General features: G+C 40.1%; 1 protein-coding gene across 5 annotated transcripts in view; it reads right to left on the bottom strand.

Annotated features, from left to right (window-relative positions):
* The window catches only part of dym (dymeclin), a 186,001-nt gene that overhangs the window by 40,828 nt on the left and 127,302 nt on the right, over positions 1–17,871 (bottom strand). The window lies entirely within an intron of this gene.

The raw sequence follows: 17,871 nt of genomic DNA, 5'->3' as shown, positions 1-17,871 counted from the left end.
TTATGTGATACGTGGTGTTTAAGACCTAGATGAGATTATGTAAGCAAATGTTAGTACAGTGTAAAAATGCACCGACAGAGATAGCCCCATATATCCCCACAATCCGACAGTGCCAGTAATGTATGTTAAATAATGTTAATCCAAGTTTCATGACAACTGGATAAGCGGTTTAGCAGAATTATACATATGGACACATGTACAGACAGACAAGACACCTCCTCCCTCCTCCTTTTGGAGATTTCATCCCCTGTGGTGACAAGAGTTAAGCAAATGGATTTTAAAGGCTTTGTTCACTCCTAAAAATAGCATATCCATAGAACTGATTAACAAGCAAAAAGTAGCAATGGATATTGTGCTTTTATCATTTGAACATTTATTCTGAAACATATAATGCAGAGATTGTTCATTTTGAAAGTGATGAATTATTAGGAGTCAGGAAGTTGACAGAAAATAGTTTATTGTATTGCCTTGATAATGCAGACAATTGCGATGATGAAAACCCAGAATACAGAATAGTTACTGTATATATAATAAGGGCATCCAGACAATCTTCCTCTGTGAATATGTAACTGTGACATACTTTCACACTACTCTATGTGTGTAGATAAAGATAACCCTACATGCAGTTGTACTTGTTCCCATACTGGCTGCTGCCTTGGCCTGCACATTTTGTTATCCAAATGATTTATAAAGCCCTTTGCAAGGTTATTGTATGCTTTAATGTGTATTTTAAAATAAAAAATACATCATTATGTTTGATTTTCACTATTTGGCTGCATTGTACCAGAGGTGAGACGCAGAAACCCCCAGATCCCTTTCAATTCCAATGACAACCATTACCGAATGGGAAGAGCCTCTCTGACCGTCAATCTCTGAGCAAATATACAAAAGCTGCCCTAGCAGGGCCCTGCTGTGAGGGGGAAGTACAGCCCACCTCTTGCTGAAGAGGGACGTCCTCACAGTAGCCCATCGCCATTTTCTCTCTCATATCTCTGAGACAGGTCGTGAATTGCTTCGGTGTTTGCGTCCAAATTTGGCTGGTTTATTTAGTGCTACAAATAAATTCTAAACCATGGTACCACCCTTTCAGGCGTTAGTAACACTGCTCTCGCTATAGCCCCTGGTCAGTTTTCTGACTAGAGCTGGTTTCAACCCCTCTTCACGGATTAGCGAGCGGCCATTACTCTCATTACATCAGGCTTTGAGTAGCTGATACGCCGTGTGAGAGCTGTTGTGGTGCTGTAGGAGACCCCGTGGGCTTGCGACGTCGTCCTCTGTGCCGATTTAATCGGTCAGCGAACCGAGAAAAAAAAAACTACAAAAAAAACAGCTCAGGCGTAGCGCCCCTCTCAAGCCTCGGGCTATTTTAGCGCGGCTGCGCCTGCCCTCGACGACCACGCAGATTGAATAGGCTGCTTACCTCGGCACTGACCGTGGTTTCCCACCATCTTGCGAGGCTGAGAGAAATAGCGCCCACCCGGCCCCGGTTGACCCAGAGTCGGCGTGAACATCTTCGGCACCGCCTACAGCTCGGCCCCGACCGTGCCTACCATCGACACCGGCCTTGGAACACATCCACCTGGCACCGACAGCGCGTTCTCTCGACACCGATCCCGACACCAAGGAGTAGCTTCGAGGCAGTCTACAGCCCGGCACCGAAAGCTCTACACGTCAGATTTGACCTCGGTGCCGATCAACTTGGCTCCGCCCACTCGGCAACGACAGCGCCTTTCTGGGCAGAGATCCCAGCACCGATTGATTCGGCTCTGGGAATAGCTTCGAGGCCGTCTACAGCCTGGCACCGACCACACTACACGTCGGCACTGACCGCGCGCATCTCGACGCCGACCTCCGCACCGACAGCGCTTGCCTCGACGTCGATCCCGGCACTGACTGATTCGGCACCGGTGAATCGTTTAAAAAAATAAATAAATAAAAATGCATCTGCAGGCTGCTCGTTGAGCATAGCAGTTTGGAACAACAACAACAGCAAACATGTCGGTGCAGTCAACTGGATCTGCCGGCCCCCTATGGTTCTCCATGCAGAGAGACGGGGGTCCACTGGGAGTAGATGCGTTAGCTCACCCCTGGCCACAGGGGCTCTTGTATGCGTTCCCTCTGCTACCATTGATACCCCTGACACTAGAGAGAATCAGGGTGGACAGAGCACAGGTTCTGCTGGTTGCATCCAGATGGCCGAGACGCTCCTGGTTTGCTCTCCTCTCCAACATGTTGTCAGATCAGCCGTGGCAGCTCCTGCTGCGCAAGAACCTCCTGAGCCAAGCAGAGGGGCTATTATGGCACCCGAACCCAGCCCACCTTCAACTCTGGGTCTGACCGTTGAATGGAGCCGTCTATTCAGACGAGGTTTGCCAGATGCAGTAGTAGAAACACTACAATCTGTTAGGGCGTCGAGCACTAGAGCCCAGTACTCATATAAAAGTTTTCCAAGACTGGTGCCTTGCCGAAGGTCACGATCCAGTGACGTGCCCGATTGAGACAATATTAACCTTCTTACAACATCTGTTTGACGCAGGAAAAATCAGCGTCCACTTTGAAGGTATACCTGGCAGCAATATCAGTGTGCCATGACAAAATTGACTCTGTGTCCCCTGGGGCACATTTCCTGGCAGTGCAGTTTCTTAAAGGGGCTCGGAGGCTTAGTCCTCCCATGAAAAGTATGGTCCCCAAGTGGGATCTAGAACTGGTACTGTGGGCCCTTATGGGTCCTCCATTTGAGCCCCTGGCGTCAGCAGAACTGCACCATTTCATTACAAGTGGCATTTTTAATAGCCATTACATCTGCTAAACAAGTAAGTGAGCTTCATGCACTGTCCATCGATGACACATGTATGGCTTTCACTGGAAGTGACTCGCGGGTAACATTAAGAACAAATCCATCCTTTTTGCCAAAGGTGGTATCCTCATTCCATATTAACCAATCAGTGGTTTTGGAAACTTTCAGACCTCCCCTGCACGAGTCGGACCGTAGACAACACACGCTATGCCCAGTTAGGGCTTTGCGCTGTTATTTGGATAGAACGGCGTCCAGGAGACAGTCCAACCAGCTGTTTGTATGCTATAGGTCCCGCTCTAGAGGTCAGGCCCTATCAAAGCAATGTCTAGCACACTGGGTGACAGATGGATACGCTTGGCGTATGAAAAGACGGACTGCCCGTTACCGAGGGACATTACGGCCCATTCTACCAGGGGCCAGACAACTTCCTGGGCTTTCCTTCATGGCGCCTCCTTAGATGAGTTATGCAATGCTGCTACATGGACAGGTAGTCAGACATTTGTGCGTTTTTACCGCCTTGATGTGACAAACTGAACAAGACCCTCTTTGGGCTCTAGAGTTTTGCAGGCTGCATGCCCTTAGGCGTCATGTGGGCTCTGCTGCTATTGCCTTGTGACTGTACTGTCGGTAATCTGGAGCCACAACAGCTTTGGTACAGCTTTTCCATTCGGTAATTGTTGATATTCAAATTGAAAGGGAACATTAGGTTATTACCATAACCCTGGTTCCCTGAAAAAGAATGACAACCATTACCCTTCGAGGTCATATCCCCCCAGCTGACCTCTGATTTCGAAAGATAATGGCGATAGGCTACTGTGAGGACGTCCCTCTTCAGCAAGAGGTGGGCGGGACCTCCCCCTCACAGCAGGTCCCCGATAGGGCAGCTTTTGTATATTTGTTCAGAGATTGACGGTCAGAGAGGCTCTTCCCGTTCGGTAATGGTTGTCATTCTCTTTCAGGGAACCAGGGTTATGGTAATAACCTAACGTTTTGTTTTTCCCAGCATGGCATTGAAAGATTCTATGATTGGGAAGGGCACGCAATCTCAAAGGAATGACATGAATACAATTCCAACAATAGAACAGGATGTGGAGATCAGCACAATATAGTCATATCTGCAGCCTGGAAGTTGTTACCTGCCCAAGCAGTGAGAAATTATTGCCAGTTACCTGCCAAATAGTGAGGCATTTTAACCAATGATCAGCCCCATTGTGAGAAATTGGTGGTGCAGCTGACGGAACAAGACACTGAACTGGAAAGGAAACGCTCTATTAATTTGTCAAGTTTTAAAGAAAGCAATCTGTTTAGCAGAACAGATCTCTCTAGCATGTCAGTATTATTATGTATAATAAGATTAGCCGAAACACTGTCGCACAGTAGAGAATTAAGGTCAAATGCAAATTTTGAAACTACACATCTATGTGTGGGAGAGTGTGGGAGTTAAGATCTTGGTTCTCTGGTGCAAAAGGCACATTTTCTCCTACATGTTTTTATTACACTGACTTACAGCTTTGTTTGCACTGTCTACTGCTCCACACAGGAAATTCTCCAGAGAGGTCTTGGTGGAATGGCCTATATACTGATATGATTGTATCTTTGAAGTCCACCAACAGATTATTATTCAAAGTAAAGAGCACAATATCTATCTATCTATCTATCTATATATATATATATATATATACATATATCAGGTAGGCTACATGAGTGCAAATTGTTTCCGGCGAAGAACTCTGTGATACGCATCTGGACAACCTTTTTTTGCAAGTATGTATGGCAAACTTTCAGCGTTTTCTAAAAGATCCCAATTCAGCTCTATATCCAGATGCTGCGCCATAGCACGCCGCTGTGTTACAATCACAGCACACATACTTACGTCATTGGTATCTGTTTCAGACAGACCGTCCTGGTCGCCAAAGGTGTCAAAGCTGAGAATTCTTCTACTGACATCCCCTCTTGTGTCAGAGTTTCAGTTTCGGTTGTATTTTCGTCAGCATTCTTTCCCAGCTTTTTGAAGCAATATCACATTGTTTTCTGACTGACAGAGTTCCAAGCATGCTTTAGCAAGCGCACAGCATCTAACAGATGCGCATTGCTTTTCTCTTTCCAGCCATGCTTGCTGTTGCAGTCAGTGCTGTTTTATCAAACAATAAACCTGACACTAACTCCGCCATTGCCGGTCCCAAGCCCGTGATGAGAAAGGAGGAGGGTTGGGCGAGGGGCTAGCGACCCCTCCATGTAGAAAAACCCACTGCTACAGAAACGGCAACAGATACATCAACAAACATTTCAGTAATGAGAGAGGACGGATTTCCAGCTGGTGGTTTTATGGCGCCGTGTAGTGAAAGCCAGTCTCTGGAAGCTGCCAGGCCGATGACCATCATCTCCAGCAGGACCACCACCACCATCGGAACATGGAACATGTGCACCATGTACGAAACAGGAAAGACCGCACAAGTGGCTGTCGAGATGAGGAATTACCACCTTGCCATCCTTGGAATCAGCGAGTCAAGATGGACTGGTTCCGGTCAGAGGAGGCTTGCCACAGGGGAGTTGCTACTGTTCTCGGGGCATGAAGAAGACACGCCGCACACCCAGGGAGTCGCCTTGATGTTATCTAAGACAGCCCAGGGAGTGCTCACTGGGTGGGAGGCACAAGGCCCACGGATCGTCACAGCCTCCTTCTGTACCAAAAAGAGGAGGATCAACATGAACGTCATCCAGTGTTACGCACTAACAAATGACAGTGAAGAGGAGGACAAGGAGGACTTTTACAACAGACTGCTTACCATTGTATAGGACTGCCCACAACGAAACGTCATCATCGTCATGGGCGAATTCAACGCCAAAATCAGCAGCGACAACAGGGGCTATGAGGAGGTCATAGGGCAGCAGGGGCTGGGCGAAATGAATGACAACGGGGAGCGATTCACCGACCTATGCGCCACAGGCAACCTGGTCATCGGAAGAAGCTCTTCCACCACAGAAGGATACACAAGGCGACTTGGGTATCGCCAGACCTGTCGACGGAGAACCAGATTGACCATGGGTGCATGGGGAAGAATTTCAGAAGATCTTTTAAAAGGATGTACGTGTCAAACGAGGAGCAGACGTTGCTTCGGACCATCATCTCCTTGTTGCCCGGTTGCAGCTCAAGTTGAAGAGGAATTGGATAGGAGGGACCAACCAACGCCAGCGTTACAACACCACGCTCCTGAAAGACCCAACCAAGCTAGAAGAGTTCACCGTCTCACTCTCCAACAAGTTTCAGGTCCTACAAGAGCTGCTAGAGCTAGAGACCATCGACGAGAAATGGCAAGGAGTAACGGAGGCACTATCATCAACCTGTCAAGAAGTCCTGGGCCTCAAGAAACACAACTAAAAGGAATGGATGTCTGTAGAAACTTTGAAGTTGACAGAGAAGAGAAAAATGAAAAAGGCGGCAGTCGACAACAGTCGCACGCGAGCTGGAAAAGCCAAGGCACAAGAAGAGTATTCTGAAGTGAACAGGAGCGTCAAGAGAAGCATCAAGAAAGACAAGAACAACTACATGGAGTCGCTGGCAACAGAAGCAGAGGAAGCAGCTCACCACGGAAACATGCAGGACCTGTACGCCACCATCAATAAGCTGTCAGGAAAGTTCAGCAAACCAGAAAGACCCGTGAAGGACAAGGAAGGGAGGACAATACCAGATGAAGAGGGGCAGAGGAACTGATGGGTGGAGCATTTTGAGGATCTGCTGAACAGACCAGCTCCACAGGAACCACCGCCTTTCCTGTTCCTGCTCGCGATAGACTGGGTTATGAAGTCATCAACAACCCAAAAGCAGAATGGCATCCAATGGACTCTCTGGACACAGTTGGACGACCTTGATTTTGCCGACGATCTGGCCCTTCTCTCCCACACCCAGCAACAGATGCAGGAAAAGCCTGCATCCAGCACCACAAGGCAAGCCTTCACCTGGAACCCGCAGGGGAAAAGGAAGAACATAAGAACATAAGAAAGTTTACAAACGAGAGGAGGCCATTCGGCCCATCTTGCTCGTTTGGTTGTTAGTAGCTTATTGATCCCAAAATCTCATCAAGCAGCTTCTTGAAGGATCCCAGGGTGTCAGCTTCAACAACATTATTGGGGAGTTGATTCCAGACCCTCACAATTCTCTGTGTAAAAAAGTGTCTCCTATTTTCTGTTCTGAATGCCCCTTTTTCTAAACTCCATTTGTGACCCCTGGTCCTTGTTTCTTTTTTCAGGCTGAAAAAGTCCCTTGGGTCGACACTGTCAATACCTTTTAGAATTTTGAATGCTTGAATTAGGTCGCCACGTAGTCTTCTTTGTTCAAGACTGAACAGATTCAATTCTTTTAGCCTGTCTGCATATGACATGCCTTTTAAGCCCGGAATAATTCTGGTCGCTCTTCTTTGCACTCTTTCTAGAGCAGCAATATCTTTTTTATAGCGAGGTGACCAGAACTGCACACAATATTCAAGATGAGGTCTTACAAGTGCATTGTACAGTTTTAACATTACTTCCCTTGATTTAAATTCAACACTTTTCACAATGTATCCGAGCATCTTGTTAGCCTTTTTTATAGCTTCCCCACATTGCCTAGATGAAGACATTTCTGAGTCAACAAAAACTCCTAGGTCTTTTTCATAGATTCCTTCTCCAATTTCAATATCTCCCATATGATATTTATAATGTACATTTTTATTTCCTGCGTGCAGTACCTTACACTTTTCTCTATTAAATGTCATTTGCCATGTGTCTGCCCAGTTCTGAATCTTGTCTAGATCATTTTGAATGACCTTTGCTGCTGCAACAGTGTTTGCCACTCCTCCTACTTTTGTGTCGTCTGCAAATTTAACAAGTTTGCTTACTATACCAGAATCTAAATCATTAATGTAGATTAGGAATAGCAGAGGACCTAATACTGATCCCTGTGGTACACCGCTGGTTACCACACTCCATTCTGAGGTTTTTCCTCTAATCAGTACTTTCTGTTTTCTACATGTTAACCACTCCCTAATCCATGTACATGCGTTTCCTTGAATCCCAACTGCGTTCAGTTTGAGAATTAATCTTTTGTGCGGGACTTTGTCAAAAGCTTTCTGGAAATCTAAATAAACCATGTCATATGCTTTGCAATTATCCATTATCGATGTTGCATCCTCAAAAAAATCAAGCAAGTTAGTTAGGCACGATCTCCCTTTCCTAAAACCATGTTGACTGTCTCCCAGTACCCTGTTACCATATAGGTAATTTTCCATTTTGGATCTTATTATAGTTTCCATAAGTTTGCATATAATAGAAGTCAGGCTTACTGGTCTGTAGTTACCTGGTTCAGTTTTGTTTCCCTTTTTGTGGATCGGTATTACGTTTGCAATTTTCCAGTCTGTCGGTACCACCCCTGTGTCAAGAGACTGCTGCATGATCTTGGTTAGCGGTTTGTAAATTACTTCTTTCATTTCTTTGAGTACTACTGGGAGGATCTCATCCGGCCCAGGGGATTTGTTTATTTTAAGAGCTCCTAGTCCCTTTAACACTTCTGCCTCAGTTATGCTAAAGTTATTTAAAACTGGATAGGAACTGGATGACATGTGGGGCATGTTGTCAGTATCTTCCTTTGTAAAAACTTGTGAAAAGTAATCATTTAACATATTTGCTATTTTTTTTTCTTCCTCTATGATTTTGCCATTTGTATCTCTTAAACATTTAATCTCCTCTTTGAATGTTCTCTTGCTGTTGTAATATTGGAAAAACATTTTGGAATTGGTTTTAGCTCCCTTAGCAATGTTCATTTCTATTTCTCTCTTGGCCTTTCTAACTTCCTTTTTGACTTGACTTGCGTTTGCAGTTCCGTGTACTCTTTCTGCGTACTTTCTTTTCGGTCCTTTTTTAATGCTCTGTAAAGTGACTTTTTTCGCTGAATATTTTTTTTAATTGATCTATTAAACCATTTTGGCAATTTAGTTTTACATTTAGATTTGTCTACTTTAGGGATGTAATTGTTTTGCGCCTCTAGTACTACATTTTTGAAGAACAACCATCCTTCTTCTGTGGGTGTTTTCTCTATTTTACTCCAATCTACTTCTGTTAGTCTCTGTTTCATGCCTTCATAGTTTGCTTTTCTAAAATTGTAAACCTTAACTTTAGTCTTTACTTTTGGGGATTTAAAAAACACTTCAAATGAGACCATGTTATGGTCTGAGTTTGCCAGTGGTTCTCTGACCTCTGTTTTAGTTATTCTATCTTCGTTATTTGAAAAGACTAAATCAAGGCATGCCTCCCCTCTAGTGGGTGCCTTCACAAATTGTGTTAGGAAGCAGTCATTTGTCATTTCCACCATTTCTATTTCATCCTTCGCGCTACCAACCGGGTTTTCCCATTTTATTTGGGGGAAGTTGAAATCCCCCATTAGTATGGCTTCTCCTTTGCTACACACATTTCTAATGTCATTGTATAACAGATTATTGTCGCCCAGACAATAGAGAGGTCGCCCAAAGAATACATGGTGCCGTGACCTGGAGGCAGACATGAAGAGGACAGGCAACACTTGGGGACAGCTGGAGCGATTGGCTCAGGACCAGGATGGCTGGAGAGCATTTGTTGGCGGCCTATGTCCCAGACGGGCAACAGGCGTAAGTAAGTAAGTAAACCTGACACTGCATACAGGGATTAAATAGCCAAGGTACAGTACAGGGGTAATCATTCAGTCACAAGTAAATTTAATAATCTGGAAAACTTGATGAAATAAGAAATAAGACTGAAATGGCATGCAATAACCCTTTCTGAATTTTGGAGAGAAAAAAGGATTCCTAGGGGACTACAGATATATAAGGCTCCTGCTTTTGGGATACAAAACGCTAACTTTCTGCAAAAATGGGAACAAATTCTAAATAAATGTGCACTGGACCTTATGCTATTGAAAAAAGACCAAACAAAATCAGAAAGGGGACACCTTGTGAAGGAAATAGTGAAACTGGAACTATTTTTGAAAGAAGGAAAAGAACAAACAACATATTATGAGATAGAGGAAAAACTCAGAGACAATTAATTGTTTTCATAAAGAACTAAAATAATATAAATTAAAGACATTCTTCAGAGACGTTACAGACTATAAGATGGTAGGTACTGAAAATCTAAAATGCGTCCTAGGTGGAACAGCTGTGCAGGAGTGGACAGATCACTTTCATCAGCCAGTGACCGTGAAGATACGGACCAGAGTGATGTGGATACGGACGGAACAGGCAATAAAGACAAGGAGGGGGAAGAGACGAGGAAATAGAACCAAGGAAAATCTCATGGTAATGAATCTATCTGATATATCCCTTATGTAGATTATCCAATTTGCCCTGCCTTTTATTGTCTTCCTAAGATTCACAAAGTTCAGGTGAACCCTCCAGGAAGACTGATTGTATCAGTTATTGGCTCTGTAATTAAACCTTTATGTCAATATATTGTATTAAAGTAAGAACTGAACCTGATCATATCCTCGCATCGCTGGACATAACTAGTCTGTATACCAACATCCCACACACTGGTGGAATTGATGCTGTTACTTTTTATCTAAACTCTAGATCCATAGATAAGAAATGTTCCTCCTTCTGACTTTATTATAGAATAATTGGACCTATTTTTAAACTTGAATTATTTTGTCTTCGAAGGTCAATATTTCTTACAAACAAGAGGTACAACAACGGGAGCAACATTCGCCCCAAGTTATGCTAACCTGTATATGGGATGTTGGGAAGAAAAATATATCTTTAGCGATGATACTGTCTATTTGCCATTTATATATCTATGGAAACGACAAATCGATTACATATTATATTAATGCAGTTAATAGCAATTTAAATCTTAAATGTGAATCAGATATACAAAAAAAAGGATTTATTAATACATAAGAGTACGAATACGTTGCTTATCGTGCTTTTCAGTAAACTGACAGACCGTAATTCTCTATTACTAGCAAATAGTCAACATCCACATCCTTTGATAAGAAATATACCAATTTTTACGTATGAAACGAAACCGTAGCACAGCAGATCAATATATCACTAAAGCGGAGGAAATGTATTTGAAATTTAAGATGTGAAGATATGAAGATCGTATTTTGAAAAAAACAATACAGCAAGTTAATCTGATTGACAGGGACTCACTTCTCAAAAGAAAATACCCAGTCTATATAATACTAATACAATTTGATTTTCAACTGAATTTAATTATATATCAAATGATATCAAACAGATAATCTTTAAACATTGGCAAATTTTGAGTAGTGATCATTCCTTTAAGAAAATAGTGCAAGAGAAACTTCCTCGAATAGTATTTAAACGTGCAAGGAATATAAATAATTTATTATGACACGCATTTAGCCCTAAAATAGAACTTTCACGAACTTGGCTGTCTAAAAATCCTCTTAATGGTAACTATAAATGTGGTCACTGCATACATTGTTCAAACACTATCAATACAAAATTTATATCCCACCTGAGATAAAATCCAGGAGTTTTAGCAACTGTACCACCACAGGTGTAATATACATTCTGACATGTCCCTGTGGACTTGTGTATATTGGACAAACAAATAGAACATTAAAAATACGGATTGCAGAACACTCTGCTAGAAGAACCGTTAACCAGGATTATGCTATGGCCCAACACTACATTAAAGCTGCACATGAATGTTCTCCACACTCGCTAAGATTCGTGGGGGTGGAGAAGATCAATATACCAACACGTGGGGGCAATCTGGTCAACATTCTTTTGTGAAGAGAGGCAATTAGTTTAACATCACAACATTGCCTTTTTCTTTTCAGTATACAATGGTCATACACAAAACAATACAGATGTGGTTAACTTTGTTATATCTTGATCATGTAAATCGTTTATGTAATCTGTGAAAACTATATATGATGTTACACATTTTATCTATAAAACTAAGGGTCTAATATATGAATGTTAGATGCGATTAACTGACGATATTACTCTGCATTTCGATGATGGTTTATTAAGTATGTTTAATGATTGTAACCAAATTTATATTAAATGAGATATTTGTAAATTAACTGTGAATCTAATATATTGAAGGTATATGTGACCTAATTGTAGAACCTCTTTAAATAAAATGTAAAATACTAATGATATAGTCCTATTATATTACACATTTTAATTGATGATCATTGAATATTTGAGTAAACTCACTCAGACCGTGTATATAAATACTAATAATTAACTACTACTGTCAGGTGCAGTATGTATAAAATAGCTGAGATGCACCTTTTTACCATTTACTCTGATGAAGACATGTGTTTGTCGAAACGCGTTAGTAAAACACTACTTTGATCTGACAATTTAAGAATAAAGTTGCAGTAAGTTAATGAGATGTGATTGTGAATAAAAGTAGAATTACATGTGCCTGTTCATCTCATGTACGCAGTATTCTGCCTTTGTTTTATCCTATTCATTAAAGAATTAAAAATGCATTACAAAAAGCAGAAATCCTAAACTGAAGCTGAGCTTTTATTCAAAATCAATCTGACACAAATCATTTCAAAGTGCACCAAATCATAATCCAACATGCAAGAATCCCAAACTTTTATTCAACCAAAGATGAAAAGTTTGACATCAGATCCAAGTTTTTTTGTTGTTCTTGTTTTTTTTTCTTCAATCAATTTTTCTTTGCCGCATGGCTGTTGAACAAACCAATGAGAGTGCTTTTTGACAACCCATATTCACAACAGAGATATGTTACTGCTTTTTTTTGAACAAATCTATATAGTTTCCAGCTGAAATGCAACATAAAATGATTTTTGTTTTGGAGGCATAGTTACGCAGCGTGTACTAGTTATTAAGACAAAAGAGTTGACTTCATCGCCGAGGTGGCATCCTGTGTGTACAGACCGGGATGTTGACAGTGTGTGTGTTTATATTAGATTTACTTTTTAATTTTTTTATTTGGGGTCCAGGGGCCAGGTTCGTTACAGCTGAAGGCTCATTATAATGAAGGGCATTATAGCGAGGGTGTACTCATATGGGCATTAGTTGATTAATCAGTAGATTAAATCGACAGACTAATCCGTCCACATTTTTAATAAAGGTAACAATCTTACAGCGGCTGTCCTACATAGTAATACTTATCTAAATCAATAGACTCTAAAAATAAATAAATACATACATAAATAAATAAACAAACCCAATGGGAATTTGGTCTTTTTAAAAAGCTTTTTTTTTTTTTTTTTAGTAAAATGTAACACATTTTCACAGAACCACTGTTCATTCGGGCCACTGTCAGTCACATACCTGAAAACACATGACAGCTTACCTCCGTTTACCATTACAGCTAATTACTTTGACTGCCTGTACTTCTCCTTTTTATTGCATCTAGCAAAATGTGAGACTGAAGCGACTAAGTTGTTCTGAATCTTGTTAGAGGTACCCGAGAATACTGTGGCTATTGACAAATGATTGCTTAATACGCTGTCGTAGCAAGTATCAGAGAAGGTAATTCCACATAATTACCTCTATTTGAGGAATTGGTTCCTTCACCGTGTCCTGTGAAAGTTCTCTTGCATGCTTATGATGTATCCCTATGGTTTTGCTCATCCAGTTGGACATCAATCCGGGTTTGTCCAAAAGTTTTGAGTGTTACAGTGGCTCGCAAGTGACTTTGGGAATGCTCATGTTTTTGTGCTGACTTTGATAGACATCCTAGATTGCTACAGCCAGTGCTGTTCCATATCACTTTTTCTGTACTGAACAAAAGACAGTTCCAGCAGTATTATTATTATTATTTTAATTGACAACTACCTGGAGGCCACAGATACCTTTAACAATTTCAATTTTTAAAGTGGCGAGTATATCCCTTCCCTTCCTGTGTCAGTTATTTGTGGTATATACTGTACCTAACTTTTAACAATCTCCATTTTTTTTCTGAGAAAGTTCTTCTTGAAAATGGATTTGTAAATTTCTAAATCAACAATGATGCCGCCGTAGTCAAATGATTTTTTATTTTATTTGTAAAAGGTCAATTGAAGTATTACTTCAACATTCTCTAACGCTCTATAATAAGCAATATCGAGCACAATTCAGCTATTGTTACAACACATAGGCCTAGCATATTTATTTCCTGCCTCTGCTCACTCATGATTGGGCAGCAGATATTTGACTCTCCCATTGGTTAAACTCACTCATTACCGTCAGCTGAGGCAGAGAATACGTTCAACTGTTTATGTCCCGTCTCCGCTCACTTATGATTGGATTGCCACAAGAAAATGCAGTTCTGTTGTTTGGTTTTATTTTATATACAAAAATTACGATTATATTGTAAATTTGTTTTATCTGCTGCGATCAACTTTTTAGTTGATTAATCGGTCCATTAAGAGTTAGAAATCTTTGTAATTGAATTGCTACAAATCTCTCTAGAACCTTACCTAAAGAATGGTAGGCTGGAGACTGGCCTATAGTTACTGAGGACTTTAGGGTCCAAAGCACAGGCATTACCACAGCTACCTAAAGTGCTAAGGGAACTATACTGGAGGAAGGTGAACCATTTATCATTTTTTAAATGTGTGTATTAATAACACCAAAAACATTTTTTAATTATTTTGTAGGAACAGGATCAACAGAGCATGTAGTAGCATGCAGTAGTATGTCGAATAAGCTCTGTCAGTTCCTGTAAGGTATGATAACCTAACTTGTAATATTGCAAACACCATTAAACACCCCAGGTAAGTGATTCAGCAGTAAAGACTGACATGCAAGAGTACTACAGGTGCTTTTGATTGACTGTAACAAAGTATTGCATTGTATCAGACATTAGTTGTCTACTAGTGGACATTTGATTTGGAGTGATCCATGGTTACAACCATCAGAAAGCAAATCCACATTGTACCCTGCTGACACATCTGTCTATACTACCTTATAAGATTAGATATAGCCTGTGACAAAGCCTTTGATGAGGTATCAGCATCCATTTCAATGTTCTACACATTTGGCAATGATGATCATGTCATCGTAAAGAATAAAGCTACATAGATTGTTACAAAGTCTGAAGTCATGCCTCCTTGACCCCATTCACACTTGCAACACTTGTCTCAAGAAGCCATCTTCTATAGTTAGAGATATGAGCAAACCCAGTGTTTGAAAATCTGTTGCACATTAGGGAAATTAGGTCAGGTTCAATTTTGAATAGCGAGACATCTGTGTAGGAGCTGTGTGTTCTAATTGAATAATCATCCCCTATTTCACAGGGTTTTCAAGTGGGGGTACACGTACCCCTAGTGGTACTTCTAAGGGTGATAGTGGGTATGCAGGATGACTCAGAAATGCAAATATAAAAATTCAAGTAAAAGAAAATAATGATCTTGAATTGATTTAACTATATTACATATTCTCAAAACCACTGTGTATAATTATTTAATCTTTGTACCCGCTGAAAGTGAACCGCTGAAGAAAAAACACAGAATCTATCACGTCCACATTTTCCACCTGTACGCATGCGCGATTTTGATTGACTGGATTTCCACCATGTTATATATAGGTGAAGCAGGCGTCTGTCGATTGTGCCTGAAGAGCGGTCTGTGCTGCTCATGATCTTTGCTGTTTTCGACTTGTCGTATTAGTGAAGCACACTGTTTCTACATTTTTTTAGAAGTATAAATGCTCTGGTAAACATAAATGTTAAATCACAATACTCATACTTTGACAGGTTTTGTTTTATTTATTACCACGGCTGCATTTTAGTAACAGCAATAGTGACTGGCTGTGTGTGTTTTTGGGGTTTGAAATGGATACATTTCTTATTTGCAAAAGAAAAACGAGTACCTCTGGATCATTTTTATGCAGGCTTTAATAAAAATAAAAAATAAAAGTTTGCCATTGTTAGTTATTATAGTTTTATCTTCAGGTTAATGTTTTTGATACAGTAAACATTTTAAACGGCACACAATTATGCTGAGGTTGGAAGTAAATGGTAATGTGATAAACATTGTTCTATTTATAATGACTTTGCCGAAATAGAAAGCGAATAAGAGTGTTTCTAAAGAGAGTCCTAAATATTGTCTTAATTCTGTTTATCCAAAGACATGTAAGTAAAGTTTTAAGAATGAAGCTTGCTGGTTGGTATTTTGTTTTAAGCCAGCAGTTTTTCAGTCCCAGACTGTTGTGGACGATTATATATTAAATAAACAGGAAAAAGAAAGAAATGTGTTGATGAGATTATTCTGCCGTTTATTGCAACCGTGGTACCATTCAGTGAACGAAATTGTAAAGGGCTTTCGCTGAAACCTTCTGACAGAAGGGGTACAGTTTAAAAAAAAATGTTGAAAAGCCCTGCCCTATTTTGTTAACTAAGTAATCATGGCACACTGTGAAAGGTTTGGCATGTGTTCTAACCAGACATATAAGCCAACAAATGTGTCTACAGATATTACACAGCACTTTCGTGAAATGCATGGTTTAACAAAATTACATAAACAATATTCTGTTCAAGGGCTATGTTTTACCTTCTATATACAGTGCATTTTCCATGCTTAAAACTGAGATATTTTCCAGATATGAGCTCATAAATCAAAGATAATGTTTGACTGCCCTAACTACAATAAATTGGCAACCTGCTGGTCCATCTTCCTACTGGCATATTATTATTATTATTATTATTATTATTATTATTATTATTATTATTATTATTATTATTATTTTGCTACATTATGTAACATGATAAAGGTTTGTGGCGAAACATAAGTTTGAATCACTTGGCGAATTGGAACATTTTAATTTGCATTCACCAGCAAAGCTTCACATAAAAATGTTATGTGGATCTCTGAACACTGAAAATGCACGAATGCTGTGATGCTACTTTATAAAAGAACAATAATCCTGGTTTTCTTGCTAAGAATTTCTGGGCAGAGTGTGACAAGTGCAATAAATGTTACATTTTATCCCCAAGTTATATATAGTTTTTTTTTATTATTATTAGGGCACCACAACAAATATGATGCTATTTCCAGTTAATCTTTTTAAATGAATACATTTACAAATAAATAAATAAATATATAAATAGTGATCCTGCTGTCCCTGGCCAAATTGCCAAGAACGAAAAAGAATTTAAAGATGCAAGAAACAATAATGATAAAATATAATCTACATGTAAAGTCTTTAATATTGACATGTTTTAGATAGATTAAAAACAGTATTACTAAGTTAAAGATGACTTAAAATGGAACTAGTATCTGGTGGTAACATCAGATTAATAGCAGAACATCAAATTAATATTAGTGTTTCAACATGCCTGTTCTCAAAGTACATTATTTTGTTTTCTCAGTGTAAAGGGGCAACTCATTTACCTACAGCTTTTGTGCATTCCCCTTTGTGTTGACAGCAAACTACAAGGATTACGATGTAGAGAAATCGGACTTCAGTAGGCACAAGCATGCCTGCCCCTCAAGCCTTAGTGAAACGCATATATTGTGCATTTAACAGGAAAATAAACAAACCCTGTGGTAATCCACCACACAAAACATGAGAAGTGCAATTAGTGAGATTTACTCTTAGGAGTGCATTATGTGTGCTTTCATGTAGCCCTAGGAATTACTGTGGAGGGGAGCAATTTAGATTTTATTAAAGGATGTGGAAAAGTAGTGGGGTAACATAAAATGGACTTTATCAAATAGCCATTTATGGTAACTAAGAACAACGTTATTTATACAGCCAAGCCCAGAAACCCTTTTTTTAATGAGGAGTTTGTCCTTCCTTAATTAGAAGTAAAATTAGACCTTTGGTGTACATCATTTTATAAAGCCACCCTTAGAGAAAATTTATCAATTTAATAAGACACAGATTTTTATCTTCCTCAAAAGATCAAAATTACGTATTCAGCCAGAGGATGACAGAGAAAGGTTTTCAAAATATCATGGTAACGTTATTTAAAATTTAATTTAATGCAAACAGAATCCTTAGAAGCTCTGTGTTGAAAGCAATCAGATGGACTGCAGGTTCTGTATGTGGAGTGTATGCTGCACATAAAAACAACATAAACTATTAGGATAAACCTGAAACACAAAGGCTCCCAAATTCAAT

Source organism: Polyodon spathula, chromosome 2 (assembly GCF_017654505.1).
Source record: "Polyodon spathula isolate WHYD16114869_AA chromosome 2, ASM1765450v1, whole genome shotgun sequence".
Taxonomy (NCBI): domain Eukaryota; kingdom Metazoa; phylum Chordata; class Actinopteri; order Acipenseriformes; family Polyodontidae; genus Polyodon; species Polyodon spathula.
Note: the sequence above shows the minus strand (reverse complement) of the source record. Positions and strands in the feature narration are given on the sequence as shown.